The following is a 15,870-nucleotide window of genomic DNA, read 5'->3' as shown; positions in this document are numbered from 1 at the left end:
AGATCCTGCAAGCCACGCAGTCAAAAAAAAAAAAATTATGTCGTGTTCCTCCTCATCAAATGTTGTATTTACAATAAGTAACACAGGGATGTGGCAAGTGACAAAAAGTAGGATGCAAAATTGTATATAAAATCTGATCATCATGTACAAATATGTGTAGAAAAACCTCTTGGGAGGAAATATACTAAAATATTGCTGACTTCTTTGGATGATGTAATCATGAGTGATTTTTTTCTTTTTTGTTTTTGTGGTACGCAGGCCTCTCACTGCTGTGGCCTCTCCCGTCGCGGAGCACAGGCTCCGGACGCGCAGGCTCAGCGGCCATGGCTGACGGGCCCAGCCGCTCCGTGGCACGTGGGATCTTCCCGGACCGGGGCACGAATCCGTGTCTCCTGCATCGGCAGGTGGACTCTCAACCACTGCGCCACCAGGGAAGCCCGATTTTTTTTCTTTTTACCTGTGGAATATTCTTCTTTTTCTATAATGAAAATGTATATCTTTCTTTTTTTTAATTAATTAATTTATTTGTTTGGCTGTGTCCGGTCTTAGTTGCGGCGTGTGGGCTTCTCTCCAGCCGTGGCGTGCGGGCTGTAGAGCACGCAGGCTTAGTTTCCCTGAGGCATGTGGGATCTTAGTTCCCCAACCAGGGATCAAACCCACGTCCCCTGCATTGGAAGGCAGATTCTTGACCACTGGACCACCAGGGAAGTCCCTGTATAACTTTCTAATGAGGAAAAATATTTTATACTAATGCTTATGAAGTACTTACTATGCACCAGGTATGGTTCAAAGCACCTTATTTAATTATCACAATCACTTCATGACATGAATACCAGTACTGTCCCCCTCACACACACAGATGAGGAAACAGGCACAAAGAGGTTGTCACTTGCCAAAGGTCACAGAGCTAATAAGTGGCGAGGCTGGATGCTGGCAGTCTGGCTCCACCACCCTAGTCCTGGGACTTAAGAGTTTGGCCTTGGTCCTGCACTTGGGACAAGGTAGCCACATTTTATTTTAGGGATTTCCACTGAAGATGCGCCTCTCCCCCCGCCCCCCACCAATCAAAGTGTTTCAGCAGCTGATCTCTTTCATTCCAGCTCAGGGGGCCAGAGGGTGCCCAGGATGAGGGAATGGTCTGGAATCCCCAAACACAAGCAGAAAAAATTCTGCCCTCCCTCAAAGGACAGAGATAATTTCCTGTATTCCCAGAAAAAAACATATGTCTGGCGGCTGAAACAACAAAGTGTGGAAGCTCAGAGGCCGGGATGCTTGGTTCAGCCGTTTATCACATTCTGCACCTCTGTGGTAGGAAGAAGTTTTCTTCTGACCCAGTCTGTTACAAACTACCAGTTGTGTGGGAGCTGCCCAGTCGTGGCCGAGGGGAAATCAAACCAACCACTAAAGGAAGGCCTCCTGAACAGGTGCTGAGGCTCCCGGAAGCAGGGCGAAGGACCCCGAGACCTCCTGGGTAACCTTTCAGCCTTGGGAAGGGAAGAGAGGGGAAGATTCCAGGTCTGGGGTTTGTTTTATCTGCTCTGAGCCCCCTCTGGCCGAGGATGTGGCAAAGGAAGGCCTGATGAACTAGGAAACGGAACAAGAATGTCCACGCAACCCCCTCGCCTTAGGACAGGGCCGTTCCAAATTACCAAGGCAGTCACGGGTCCCTGCAGGGCCTGGCGGGCATCATTTGGGCCAAACCCGAAGAGAGCTAAGGGTAGGGAGGTGTCATAAGATCCCCAGGAGCCAGCATGCCTTCCCACAAGATGCTATGGGAACTTGGCATCAGAATGCTTGGGGATGAATCCCAGACTTGGGCCTGACTCAGTGTCTGAGCCTAGCCTCAGCCTTTCCAACACTCAAGTGGGACTTACCAGTTGGGGAACCTCTCCCAGAGAGCTGCTGTGATCTAAGTTGGGATGCTGGGTGATTTCACCTCTGCAAGGGTGAAATCATGGGCAGAAGGGTGATACCATTCGGTCACTGGTTACTCTCGTTTCATCCATGCCCACCGGGGGCATCCCTGGGTGAGTCTTCTCTTTCTATTCTTAAATTTCTTTTGAGAAAAGGGTCCCATCCATTCCCCCATCCATTGACACACACACACACGCACACACACCCCATAACAAGGCCCCAGGTGGGGGGACAGCACTGCCTAGTGATCACCAGCTTCTGTCTCTCCTTACAGACTGGCCAGAAGCAGAAAGGCCTTGGCCAGCTTTTCCCAATACCAGGCACCCTCTTTGTTTCCTCTCGAAAATCCTTGTGTTTTAAAAGATTTTCTTTTCTAAAGCTTGTATATTATACATAATTCACTGCGGTGCTATGGGAGAGGCAGGTGGGGAACAGTGAAACCCACCTCTCTAAGTTCTAAAGAGAACCCTTAGCACAGGGCTCAGCGCTGGAGACACTTAGTCATGTGGGTCGTTATTATCTTAGCTGATCCGTGGTTCCTTAGGGGTCATGAAAGGCAACAGTGGGCTCTCCGGATGCTTCCAACACTGAAAAAAAGCAACTGGAATTCACACTTGCCCCGGTAAGTGTGCACCACAGGACGCTGCTGAAGGCCCTGGGGTGGGGGGAGTACAGGCAGGGGCTTGTTTTAGACAAGGCTGAACACAGGCAGGAGGTGGGGAGGAGGGAGAGGAAGGAGAGGGGAGATGAAGGGCAGCCACAGGAGCTCCCGGCCTGCTGAGTGGCCTCCAGGGCCCAGAGCTCAGGCCCATCAGCCTGAGGACCCAGCTCACATCCCACAGGAAAGGGTGGGAGCTGGCACCTCCTGGCTGGCCTGGGGCAAGGCAAGGCAATTGTGCGGCAAGGGGGGTAGCTTCAAAGGCAATCCCAGACCAGAGAGGTGCCTGTCTTGTCCCATAGGGATCAGCTGGACCCTGGCATGAGGCCTATCCCAGGAGGACTGCCACTGGGCTTTGAAGGATGGGGGGCCAGGGGGACATGTGGCTGAGGGAAGCACGGAGGGAGAAACCAGAAAGGTCCTGGGAGATGTCCACCCTGGGATACGCATAGACTCAGCCCAGCCACACATGCAGACCCTCTGCTGTCTGTCTGTTTCTGTCTCTCACACACAGATACACACGTTGCAGAATCCCTCACCCTGCCGCTCAGTGGGCAGCCACCTGTCTCCTGGCTTAGAGTAGGGCAAGGGGGCTGAAACCCCCTTCTTCCCCTTCTCCCCTGCACCCCCAACCCTGGACACCCCATCCCCTTGAACAGCCTGCCTGTGGCCACACTACTTTGTTCTCCAGTTGTTTCCTAATCACCTCCAGTCTCCCCAGCTACAAGGAAGCTCCCAGAGAAGTCAGCTTTCTTCTTTAGAACCTCCACCCGATCCTAGCCGGCAGACTTCCCAGAACAAGGCTCAGGGCCCTGGGAGGCTGCTCATCCAACCACCCATCACGTGCTCAATTACCACCTGTTCACTCATTCAGCAGACACTCCAAGTCCCCACGATGGACCAGGCGCTGCACGCAGCACATGACCTGTATCAGATCTCACCAGTCCCCCACAAACACTTCACGGGACAAACAGAACCTCCGCAGATGAGAAAACCAAGACTCAGAAAGGTTAAGGGCCCTGTGCAAGGCCACACTGCAAGAGCATAGTGAAGTGCTCCTGGCCAGCCCAGGTCTCCCTCAGGTGTGCGGCCACCACCAGCTCCAGTCCCATGAGGTAACCAGGGGTCCACAGGGAAGATCCCTGTAGATAGATGGATTATTGTTCCCGTAAACTCCCAGCCCTGCCTCACCCCCTCACCCCGCGTTGCCCTCAGTGAACCCTCCAGAGGGTCCCAGAGAGGCCTGCACACCCCTCAGCCCTCCTGGATGCCCCAGAACACAGGCCAGGCCCCGCCCACCTGCAGGCTCTCTTCTTGCCGAACAGCCAAGACAATCCATGCCCAGGGCTCAGGAGACCATATATCTGGATCTCACTGAGGCGGTAACGTGGCCACACGAGGGCCTCGGGGGGAAATTATATCAAACTGGCTGGACAGAAATGCGATTACATGGACCAGAGATCTGGCACTGGACGGCAGCAGAGCTGTACATGCAGAGGGAGGGGCAGGGCGGGGAGTACAGCCCACAGATGGCACCCCAGACAGGAAAGGGGCCTGAAGAGCAAGGGGAGGATTTCCAGACGGGTCTCCAAGGGCTTCAAGCCCCATGTGACCTCCCCCGCCCACCCCCGCCCACCTGATCCCATCCCCCTGCTGAGGGAAGCTCAGCTAAGTTTCGGTGGATGCTAGGTCAGCCCATAAGGTCACCGATACCCCCACCAGGGAAGATGCGTCTCAAGGCTCCACCTGATTGGTCACTGTGTGCCATCATGGATTTGGGGCCCGGGAGTTTGGACCCTCTGGAATGAGTCTGTTCCGAAAGGGCAGAGTGGGATCAAAAAACCGCGTTTGGCTATATCACGACCCAGTTGTGTGACCTCAGACACGTCCTGTCCCCTCTCCCAGTTGGACCCCTGGTTGATCACGTGAGGAGGCTGGAAGGGCTGTGGTGGCCCCCTTCCTGCTCTGTCCAGGAAGGTGCAGGGTTCGGGCAGCATGGATGGGTCTGGGGCCGGGTGCCCGGGGAGCCAGCCTACAGGCCTGTGAGAGGGAGAGCCGGGCGCTGCTTTCGAACACTCAGGAGCTCCCTCTCCAGAGCTGTGGCAGCATTGGAGACCCAGTCTTCCATCGTCCATCTCCTCAGAAGAGGAGGATGCAGCCCAGGGGCAGCGAAGAGCGGGCAGCCGGCACACGGAGAGGCTTCTGGCTCCCAAACCTGAGCTCCAAACCCAGGTCTCCCTGCCCCAGGCCGGGCACCTGGCTCCTAACCCCCGCACTTGGGGGCTTCCTCTGCTTCCTCCCTGCTGCGAAGGCCTCTCCAATCTCTGCTTGTCCACTGCAATGAACTCCTACTGCTTGGCTTCCTTTTTAAGAATTTAATCTGCCTCTGAGGACTTCAAAAGCAACCTCTTTAAAACTGAAGTATCCAGGCTTTGCCTAATAAAAGAAGGCTTTGGAAGACTGCAGGGGAAAAAGAAGGAAGAAAAACACCTATGAGCCCTGACAACTGCGTTACATTCACAGAAGGTGGCCTATGGTCTCCGGGAACAAACCAGCAGGCGTTTGTTACTACTGGCACTGAGCGATTCCTATGCACCAGGCACGGCTCTGAGTTGATACATGTTACTGATGTAATCCTCCAGGCACATGCTACTGGGGAAGTAGTAATATATCCCCCACCTCACAGGGGGACAACTGAGGCAGAGAGGCTGACCACTTGCCCAAGGTTGCACGCTGGTAGGCAGTGGGGCTGAGGGGCCTGGTCCGCACACCCAACCTCCGCAGACACAGGTGAGTGCACAGGGGCACGGCAGCAGGCCGGGTGCCCAGGCGGGGAGTCAGTCCAGAAAGGGCCTGAGGAGGCAGGTAGGGAGTCGTGAGCCCATCAGCGGAGGGGCCCTGGGCTAGGCAGGTGGGGCTGGATGTTCCTTGCAGCTGCGGTCCCACCCCTCACCCAGCCCCCTTGGCTGCATCTCAGCCTTCTGAGTCCGCTCCCCGGAAGATGGCTGGGTTTACTGGAATGCTCATATGCTCTGGACCTGACAGACCAGAGTTCAAGTCTGGTTTTGCCACTTTCCAGTTGTGTGACCTGGGACAGGTACTCAACCTCTCAGAGCGTCAGTTTCCCCATCTGTAAAACAGGATGGCAGTAATGCCACCTCCTTCAGAATAGGTGAGGGGATCAAAGGAGCTGAAGTGCACCTAGGGGGTGGCCCCTGAGGGTTAGTTCCCTGGCCGGATGAGCAGAGTCCATCTGGATGGAGTTTGGATGGAAGAGGGCCATTTAAGGCTTCACCACTCAAAGCAAGATCCACAGGCATCACATCCCCAAGAGCTGGTTAGAAATGCAGACGCTCAGGCCCCAGCCGAGACCTACTGAGTCAGAATCTGCACTTTAACATGGACTCCTAGGACATCTGTGGGCACGTTAAAGTCACTTTACTTGCTGCTTCCTGGAGGCTTGATCACCTGCTGGCTCCAAGTGTGACAGGTGGGAGGGGAGAGCTGGGAGGTGGAGAGAGGGAGCCTTTAAGGGACAGGCACAGGCCTTCTGAGCAGCACGGTGAACCTGAGCAAACAACCCAAACTCTCAGGCAGGCCTAGGAGCCAAGGTGGAGGCGGGAATGCAGGGCTCCAGGCCATCTCTGGACTCGGGCTTACTCGGTGCTGGGGCTCTGGCTCGGGCAGGAGGGGAAACAGTCTGCAGGAACTGACTGGAAGCTGATATGGTTCCCAGTGGGAAAGCAACCCAGACAGGCCGTGTGAGACACACCTACTCACACATGCTCACAGCATCTCCTACACACACACACACCATCCCAGGACTCAGCTGCCCAGAGAACAGCTCCAGCAGAGAGCAGACAACCTCGAGGACAGGCTGTGCCTGCACACCGTGCGTGAGGCGTGGGAGACTCTGGGGCCCTGCAGCGGGCCTGGGAGACCACCCTTCCCCCAACACTGCTCTGCCCCTCCCCACCCCGCCTAAGCCCCAAACCCAGCTGAGCGACAAGAAACCCAAGTCCTGCTCACCTGAGCTGAAGAGGGACCCACATTCTAATTGGTCACCTGCAACGTGCCTGCTGACAGTCCCCCGCCCCAGTGCATGAAACCCACCACCCCAGGTTGCTGGGGGGTAAATAGCCGGGTGGAGCGCTGACCTCAGGGCCCCCCCCCCCCAGAGGTGGCAACACACTGCGGATGGAGGCCGCACCCATCTCCCACGCACACAATCACGCGAGCAAGAGCAAAGCCCACCCTCTCCCTGACCACACAGCTTCAGGAGTGGCAGGGACCCCCATCCCCCCGGCCCACGGGTGGGTAACACTCTCACCTATACACCCTCATCTTCAGCTCAGAAACACACACCCACTGACCTCTGTCACCTCCGCGGGCTGGACGGCCAGGGGCCCCCAGGCTCACACGGGCTCCAAAGAAATCCTAAAATGTGGGGCCTCAAGCAGGCCTAGATGCCCAAGAAAGAACCATTGACTAGGGGGTCAGTGGGGGCTGCTGCAGGGTGCGTGATGTCACGGGTTCTGGAAAGGCCCTTGGCCCCAAAATACCTCCCCTCCGGGTCTGGAAATCCCTCCCAAACCTGTAAGAGTCACTGCCGGGAGAGGCTCCCACCTGAAGCCCTTGTCAGCTCACAGCCCTGGGAGAGGCGGCTGACAGCTGGCCTGAGAGCAGCGGAGGAGGGGCAGTGCTAAAAGCCACCGACCATCCTTCACCCGGTCTGCTAGCTCCCACCAGGAGGGGGCACCCTGCCCTCCCAACACCCCAGAAGGCCGGTTCCAGAGAAGCCAGCACATCTCGGCCAGGGAGGAGGAGTCCAGCAAGCAGAGGAGCTTTAAGCAACACACTCACCCCCCGACATATGTGCCAGGGGACATCAAGTCTCGCCCCAACAGTCCCCTCGAGGAAGGCAAAGAGCTGGTGACAAGGAGGTGGGGGGAGCCCTGAGTGATGAGCGCTGGGGGACAGAAGGGGGAATTAACCAGGTTCCAAAATAGCACTGCTGGTTCTGCCTCACTTCACCCTGCGCAACGTCTGGCAGCTTCTGCTTTCGGTCTGACTCATGCCCGGTGGGGGCAGGACAGGGCAGCCGGAGCAGGCAGGGGCCACTGGACAATCACAGACTGACTCCCCTTGCTACCCGCACCCACCCGGTGGCTGGGCCTCCTCCCCAGCCCCACTCCGGCGTGAGCTGGGCTTCTGGTAATGGTCCGTTGGGGCACAAAATCCAGGGGTCCCTTGCCTGGGTCCTTGCCTAGCCCTCGCTCAGCCCAGGACTTCCCCAATGGCAGCTGCCCCAGACCCAGAACTCAGCTTCTCTGTTGCCCTGCCCAGGTACCCGGCTGACACCTCTACTCCATCTCCCTCTGGGAGCCAGAGGTCTCAGACCTCTCCCCCCAACAAAAGAAATGACTTTGTACAGCAATGTTCCCCCACCCCAGGCACCTGGAGTGAGGGAGCCGCCTCCACCTGCCCCATCCAGCCCCCCCAACACACACAGGTATGAGATGAACCCTATGGGGGTCTCACTCTCAAAACGCACACAGCGGCCCACCCACCCCTTTTGCTGTCCTGAAACGCCACAAGAAGCACTTGCCCTTTGCCGGGCAGGGAGAGGAACCCAGTGCCCTGGCTTTTGTGGGTGTTGGATGGGGGAGGAGCATCAGTCACTTTGCTCTCCCCACTCACCGTCTCCCCCAACCTGTGTCCTTCTGTCTCCCCAGCTTCCCCCATGGGGGTAAGACTCGGGCAGTCGACCTGCAGCTGCAACTTCTCCTCCTCCCCCGATCAAAGATGCTTAAGCTCCATCCTGAGACAAACCGAAAGCCTCATCGTAAGTGCCCCCTTTCTGACCTCACGCGAATGTCTCCGATGTCCTCCCAGCCCTCACACTGACGCGCCTGCCCCGAATAAGTACAGCCATCTTTCTATCCAAGTGGGGCAGGTACACGATTGACGTTTGCTCTGCCAGCGCTGGCCCTGCCCACGGGGTGGGAAATAGATACCACGGGTAAGTAGGAGGAGAACGTCGAAGGGAACGAGCTTGGCCAGCCCAGGTCAACACACTCCTGCCCCCGCCGCCCTGGCACACGCGCCCTGACCAAACCTGGTTTGGAAGCGAAAACATCAAGGGGAAAGTCTGTGGGTGGCGGCTGGAGAGATGAGTCAAAGGGACTGGGACTTGGCAGTCCTGCCTGTGGCCCAATACGGAGTTTGGAGCATGTGTTGTGTGTGCTCCCGCCAGGCCCGGCACCTGCCCCAGCCCTGATGCCTGCCCTCCCCTGCCCCTACAGCAGGCGGCCTTACCTACACACCACCTCCCTTTCTTAACTCTGCCCCCTCCCGGGGCCCTACAAGGCAGGAGAAAGTAGTGGGAGTGGAGTCTGAGGGGTGGGGGCAGGAGTCAAGAAGGAGGAGGCCCCTCTTCAGGAAGCAGGCACCAGGCAGGGCTTTCACCAGGGACAAAGAAGGGTGCCCATGAATAAACTCCCCCCCCCCGCCCCCCTGCCATTGCACCGTGAATTGCATCCTGTTCCCCATAGAGACTCGGAGGGAGGGCGCTAGAAGGCTCAGTTCCCGACTGAAGAAGGCAGCCACGTGGCAGCCATGCGGCTAGTGGCCCCATGAGGGAAGAGGCAGGGGCAGCGAGAGAAAGGAAAAGGAAGTCAGAAAAACCGCTACAATCACAGCCTCGACAGAGCTGGGAGGTGACTCAAAGGTGGCCCAAGCTCCGCGGCCACCCAGTCTGTCGGCCCCGCCCCCAGCCTGTCGGCCCCGCCCCCTAGGAGAGAACAGTAGAGCTCAGAGATGGGCGGAAAGGGCTGCCGCATCTGGCGGACCATTGGGAAGGACCTCCTTCACGCTGGATCCCTTTCCTCTGCTGTGAGCATCTAGAGGGGTCCTGGCAGCTTCCTCCTCTTCTGGTGGCACCCGGCACATAGTAGGTGCTCCTTAAGTATCTGCTGAATGTAATGAATGTGGTACCGGTGACTGGCCCCAGTGGGAAGGGTCTGCCTGGGGTAGAGTGGCGGGCGTGGGGTGGAGTGGCAGCTTCGTGGGCATGGAGAGAGGAGGGCTGTAGGAAGGGGGTTTGGCCAGAGGCACACTCCGAGGGACTGGCCGGGCCACCACACCTGGGTTCGGTGAGCGCGGCAGAGGCTGTCAGGGCCCCTGGACACTCCCAGTCCCTCCTGCCCACCTGAGCACCTCCAACTGCCAGCACCTGCACGCATCTGTGCCAGAGCCAATGGAGGCAGCACCCGCCCTCCCCCGGCCAAAGACCAGGGGGAGCCAGTAATAAACCCCCAATTCCCTCACCCCATCCCGCGGCTGGGAAGTTCTAAAGCACGTTCTCCAGAGATCCGCACTGAGACAGCCTGGTGCCCACAGCGGTCACCTGCTCCCGAACACACATCTCACTGGCTCCCTTCCCCTCTGTGTCTCACTCAGCCTGCTCCACTAGCCGTGCTTCCTGGGGTCACTTCCCAAGCAGACTGCTTGCACTCACAGCCCTGTCTCGGCCAATGGGGCCCGAGGAGGCAGTTTTAACCTGAAATCGTGCAGCTAACTCCACAGCTTAGAAAGAAAGGCCAATAAAGGGGGCAGAGTAAAATGGGGGCTGGGTGTCCTATGGACAAGCTGGGAGACAGCTGCCCAAGAGCCCAGTCGCTGGGGGAGACTGGTGGGGCTGAATGCAGTGGCCAAGCACATACCTAGAACTTTCCTACCTGTGGAAGACAGGACTGCCCTCAGAAGCAGAGCTAGCCTGATGAAGAGAAGAAACAGGCACGTGCTGGGTTGCAAGTTACGTGATCAAGAAGCCTCCACTACAGGGGCAGCAATGGCAACACTAGGTTACCAGTAGCAAATGCCAGTACAACTGGAAGCCCAGAAGAGCTTCCCACCCCAGGCTGCTCCTAGGATGGAACTATGGAACTCCAGCATTCCAGAACCTGAGTGTGCCTGTCCGTTCATTCAATAGCAAAGCTGTTATGTTCCACGCTCAGAACGAGGCCCTGGGGACACCCAGGGAGGCCATCTGATCCCACACTATGAACATGTGTTTTGAAGCAGGTAGAGCTGAATCCCAGATCGCTTACTGGCTGCGTAACTTTCAGCAACTTACTTAACTTCACAGCATCCTAGTATCCTCATGTACAAAATGAAGATAGTGTCCATCTTGGAGAGTTTCTATAAGGATTAAACATAAAGCATCTAATTTGGTGCTCAGTAAATATTTGGTAGATGGATGCATGGATGGATGCATGGATGCATGGATGAATATAATAAATGAAGTGATGGACAGACAGATGGATGAATGAGTATGATGGATGGATATGATGGACGGATGGACGGATGCATGGATGGGCATAATGCATGAAGTGGTGGGTGGATGGATGGATGGATGGATGGATATAATGGATAGATAGATGGATGGATGTTTGAAAGGAGACAGAAGAGACACAGTAGTTTTCTACAGTCTGGTTCCCATGCAGTTCAATATCCTTTTAGGCTAAATTTAATAACAAGAAAATGAAGGCCCATCACTCTCTAATTTATCTGTTAGAGAAATCTGTATCTCCATTTATCAGGTTGACAAATGCTAAGTAAATTCTTCCTAATGAGCCTTAGCCACACTGTTGGCTGGGGGTGGGGGTGGGTCATTCCCTGAAGGGGGTAGCGGGCTATGTCAGAACAGGGTGTCCTGGCTCGGTCACCATTACACGGGTTCCCACCATGTGGTCACACCATGCCTGTATCCCTCTCCCCTCAAGTCCAAGTCCAGCCAACCCCAATCCCAGGGAAGATGGGTCAGGGGCCAGGGAGAGGAAGGGGACAAGAGCAGGCAGGGGGAGCAGGCCAGTACAGCAGAGCAGAGAAGGCCAAGAACGAAGCGTGGATATGTGGGCTGGGGGTGCATAGGGATTGGAGAGAAGGGACTGAAGAGCAGAGAGGGGGTTTATTGTCTTTGGAGAAGTGGAGAACACTTGGACAAAACAAAATGGACCAAGCAACAAAGAAAGGTCATCCCCCTGCTTCATCACCCCCAGTGGCTCCCCACTGTCCACCAGATAAAGTCGTAACTCCCTAGATGGGCCTTTAAGGCATCCGGGATCCCCCTGTCCTCACCAAGTCCTGGGCTCAGGGGGCTTTCTCACTCTCTCCCCAACACAATCGAGGCCTCCAGATGTACCCCTTGCCCCATCCTCCATCCACAGATTGTCTAATGCCTGTGCATCTCAGGAAGCCCTATTCTAGGGCCACCTCTTCCAGGCAGCCCACCCTGACTCTACCCTCCTCTGATCACCATTTGAAAACAATTACTTAATCTGCTCCAAGCCAGGCTCTGTGCCCGACGCCAAGATACAGAGATGAGTAAGACAGTCCCTGTCCTCACCGGTATGCACAACCTAGTTTGGAAAAAACAGCATTACCTGATATCATATATTGTACTTCTTCTACTAGAATGACTACTACCACTATGACTACTACCAATAAACCTGAACTGAGCACTTACCATTTGTCAGGAACTGTTCCTAAGGGATTTACCATGTCTTAATTCATCTGCCCTTCTCAACAACACTGGGAAGTAGGAAATATTAGTGTACCCATTTTATAAATGAGGAACTGAGGCACAGAGAAGTTACTCTGCCTAGTTTTCTCAGCTGTAGTAGAAACTCCCTGAGGGCTGTCCCCAGGTGTTCTCTTTCTCGGCATCTCCCAGGGAGAAGGCACTCACACTTGGCCCTTCTGGGTTTGACGTGCCCTGCTGTGGCCTTGGATGAAGATGTGTTGGCTGTCTTGGGGGACAGCATAATCGGGGTAAGCTGAGCCCAAGCAGACTGGGAAAGCAGACAAGACTCCAGAGTGGGGTGAGAAGGGAGCTGGCCTTGGTGTCCCTTTCCAGCCTCTCTCTTCCCCACCTGTCCCCAAGGCCCAGCCCTGGCATTGCACAACCGTGTGGTCCCTGCAGACTGCCGTGTCCATTTGCTGAGAGGGCTGAGGTGTCACCAAGGGGGAGCCAGGCCTTGTGCCCGCGATGGGCAGGGGACAAGGAGGTTGGGCCGAGAAGAAGGGAGGAGCTTCAGCTCTGCCCAAACCCATGGGGTCGGAGGTCATGAGTGGATAAGTTGAGACCCATGGAAGTTGATTCTGGGCACCCTCCAGCCTGGCCTGAGGGGCCTGGGCGCTAGGCAGAGATGGGACCCCCTCACAGCCTAGAGCTAGGCTGCCCCCTTGGCAGGCTCTCCGGCCTCAGAGGCCCCTTCAGGCTGGGAAACCTGAGGAGATGGGGCACCTCAGGACAGACTCTAAGAATAGAAGCAACAGGAGGCCTTGGTCTAGGTTGGGAAAAGGGAACTTCCCAGCCAGCCTATGGAGCATCGGAAAAGGAGATGAGGGTCCAGGTCTCAGCCCTGGCCACACCTCACCTCTACATTCTTATGCCCTGCCAAGCAGCACAGGGGATGTTCAGTGCCGGTGGGGCAGGGAAACTGAGGCACAGAGCCGCCTTCCGACTCTGGAGACTTGCTCTGCCTGTCCAGCCACCAGTATCATCCTTGAAAACCACCACGCTTCTCACAAGCGCACAGCTCCAGACCCTACTATTCCAGGGTCCCCTTCCACCCTGGGGACATGTACTTTCCAGAAAGTAGCCTGCCTAGCTCCTCAACGTTGGGCTGGGGAAAGAAGGAGCACTGCCTTTCCCCCAGCCCTGACCTGGAGACTGGGTATGTAGCACAGTAAGGGGTGCAGAAAAGACTCTGGACCAAGGCTGCCTGAGCTCGAACCCCGGCTCCATCCCTTGCTAGCTGTGTGCCCTTGGGCAGGCTACTGCAGCCTCTCGGGGTCTTGATGCCTCATGTGAATGGGGGACAGTGCTCCCCGCCTTGTATCCACAGTTGACAAAGAAACAAATGTATGCATTTGGCTCCTCAGGCATCTGCACGGCCCCGGCGCCTCAGCTCGGGGCACCCTCACTCACAACCTAATCGCCTGCCCTCCCTCCTCCTCCTCCCCGGGGGCCCAGTGGCTCGGGCCCTGGCAGGGGGTGCTGAGGAGCTGACGGAGCCACTGCTGTTGATGGAGCTGGTGCCAGGCCCATGGCGGGCACAGGGCCCAGGCGTACAATGGGGCTGTGTGTGCACCCAGCGTTAGCCTGGAGCAGAGCTGGGCAGGCCGGCATCTGGGGCCAGGCCAGGAATTCATTTCCCTGGAGAGGGCCTCCCCACCCCCTCCCAGGCTGCCCAGCCCCCCCCTCACAGTGGGGGGGGGTTGTGGGAGGCACCACCCACTCCCCCAGCAAGCCGGGCACTGGAATGGGGACGTGCGCTGGTGGCGGGCACTGGGGAATAGGGACTCCTGAGTCCAGCTGCCAGGCTGGGCCGCTTACTTGTGAGGCATTTGGGACCCATTATGTAATCTGGGGCTGCGGCAAAGGGAAGGTGAAGTCTGCAGAGGCCAGAGGACACCAGAGAGGTCTGCTGCGACCCCTCCTCGCACAGAGGGCCTCACTCCTCCCTCCCCAACTTTCTGAGCCTGGGCCGGTGCCCCAGGAGAGGAGCCGGCTCAGTCCCCGGGGGAATGAGTCACAGGCAGTGGCTGCAGCCAGGATGGCCGGAGCCGGGGAGACGGTGGGCAGGTGGAGCCTCTCCTCACCCCTCCCCGCAGGTCTCCTCTGGCTGGAAAACCACTCGGCTGGTGTGGGGTGGTGACCACGGCGTCCCAGGCTGGGCCTCTGAAGGCCACTTCCTCTGGCGCAGGGGCTTAGCTGTGCCAGGTTTGGGGGCGCACTGCCTTCTAGAGCTGCAGGCATGGACCACGCCCCCGCCCCAAATGCCACTGAGAGGAGGGTCAGACTGCAGGTCTGGGCAGCCCCCTACCCCAGAGTGAGATACAGGGTCTGAGGTGAAGGAGGAGGGGGCCGTGGGCCTCTGGTGAGTGGGGGCAAAGGAGGAAGCCAGGCCACCATATACCTCAGGTCGTGGCTAAAGTGGGGAACTGGGGAGGCGCCCCTTTGCATGAATCACTTTCCATTCTCCTCAGAGCCCAGGAAGCTCCCAGCAACAGGAGATAAGTGCCCTTGCTCCCTGGCCGGCTGGATTCACACACCCTTTCGCACCCACTCACAAGGACACAAATGTGTCCCTACTGGCGGCCACCCATACTCCAGAGGGTCACACACAAAAGTCATGGTGGCGGCCCCGGCCCAGCGGACATGGTTGGTTGCCCACCCTTCCTCTCACACCCACAGCCCCCCACATCCCCACCCCAGCCATGGCCCAGGCACATCGCACCCTGGAGGCCCCAGTTGGAGGCCCCAGTCGGAGCCCCGCGGCATCCCCAGCTTCATCTTGGAACCTGAGGGCCCTGCCTGGTGATGGGGGCTGGCCTTCCCCCGGTGTGCATGTGACCTGCCCTGAGAACAGAGGTCACGACACCGGAGGAGGCCTCCCAAGCCAAGCCCATCATCCTCATTTCACTGATGAACGAACTGAGGCTCAGGCTGAGGAAATGTCTTTGTTCAAGTTTATGAGCGAGGCCGAGCCTGCCCCCAGGGCTGGGGTAGCTTAAGACTGGTCAAGCAAAGCAGACGAAAGGGAAGGGGGAGTGGAGGGCAAGGAGGAAGGGGAAGAGTGGGGATCTGCCACCCTCTCAGAGGTACCGCTGCCCCGGGATGCTGTGCTGGTGCCACTTCATTCATTCCTTTCAAATATTTCTTGAGCATTCACTACAAATGTACCTGTACTGTGGCACGTGCCTTTCTGCCCAATCTCAGCCCTCGCTCCTGCCTATGAGATTTTGCTTGTGGGGCTGAGTATGTCTTCAGGGCACCCACGTCCCACAGTCAGCGAGGCCAGGGCAGCGCTCAAACCTCTCCCCCAGGAGCAGCCTGGAAGCCCCCTCCCTGCCCCCACGCCCCTTGGGGAGTGCCAGCACCCTCTGGGCAACAGTGCCCACGCACAGGTCACCTCCCAGAGTCACTGCCACGTCGGAGGGCACAGACGTCCGACGACAGGAGCCTGGGAAGTCACCCACCAGAGATTGCCAGGCTGTTTTCAACAGCAGAACCCCATTTTCAGACAAATTTTACCTGGAAGCTTGATAGTAAAACATGAGAATGAAGCAGCTTTGTGGGGAGGGGGAAGGGCCAGACCACCTGGCCTCCAACTGGGGGCCTCTCCCCCCACCACCCTGTTCTCCTAGTCCTTCCCTGAGGCACCCCCAGGGGTTCTGAGAAAGGGTCTGAAAACCAGAGTTTTCTCTGGCCTCTTTGTGTTACAGAA

General features: G+C 57.3%; 1 protein-coding gene across 2 annotated transcripts in view; it reads right to left on the bottom strand.

The window, feature by feature from the left end:
• Positions 1 to 15,870, bottom strand: part of TFEB (transcription factor EB) — a 47,972-nt gene that overhangs the window by 12,943 nt on the left and 19,159 nt on the right. The window contains exon 2 of one of the 2 annotated variants that reach the window (XM_022581875.2): positions 2,360 to 2,501. The exons of the other annotated variant lie outside the window; for it this stretch is intronic. The gene's annotated coding sequence lies outside the window, so the exon portion shown is untranslated. The remainder of the gene's footprint in view (positions 1 to 2,359; positions 2,502 to 15,870) is intronic. 2 annotated transcript variants of the gene reach the window in all.

The sequence above is a fragment of the Delphinapterus leucas genome, chromosome 10 (genome assembly GCF_059928025.1).
Source record: "Delphinapterus leucas isolate spDelLeu-1000000601 "Yukka" chromosome 10, BTC_Dleu_Yukka2, whole genome shotgun sequence".
In the NCBI taxonomy this organism is placed as follows: Eukaryota; Metazoa; Chordata; class Mammalia; order Artiodactyla; family Monodontidae; genus Delphinapterus; species Delphinapterus leucas.
This window is presented reverse-complemented; position numbering and strand designations above follow the sequence as displayed.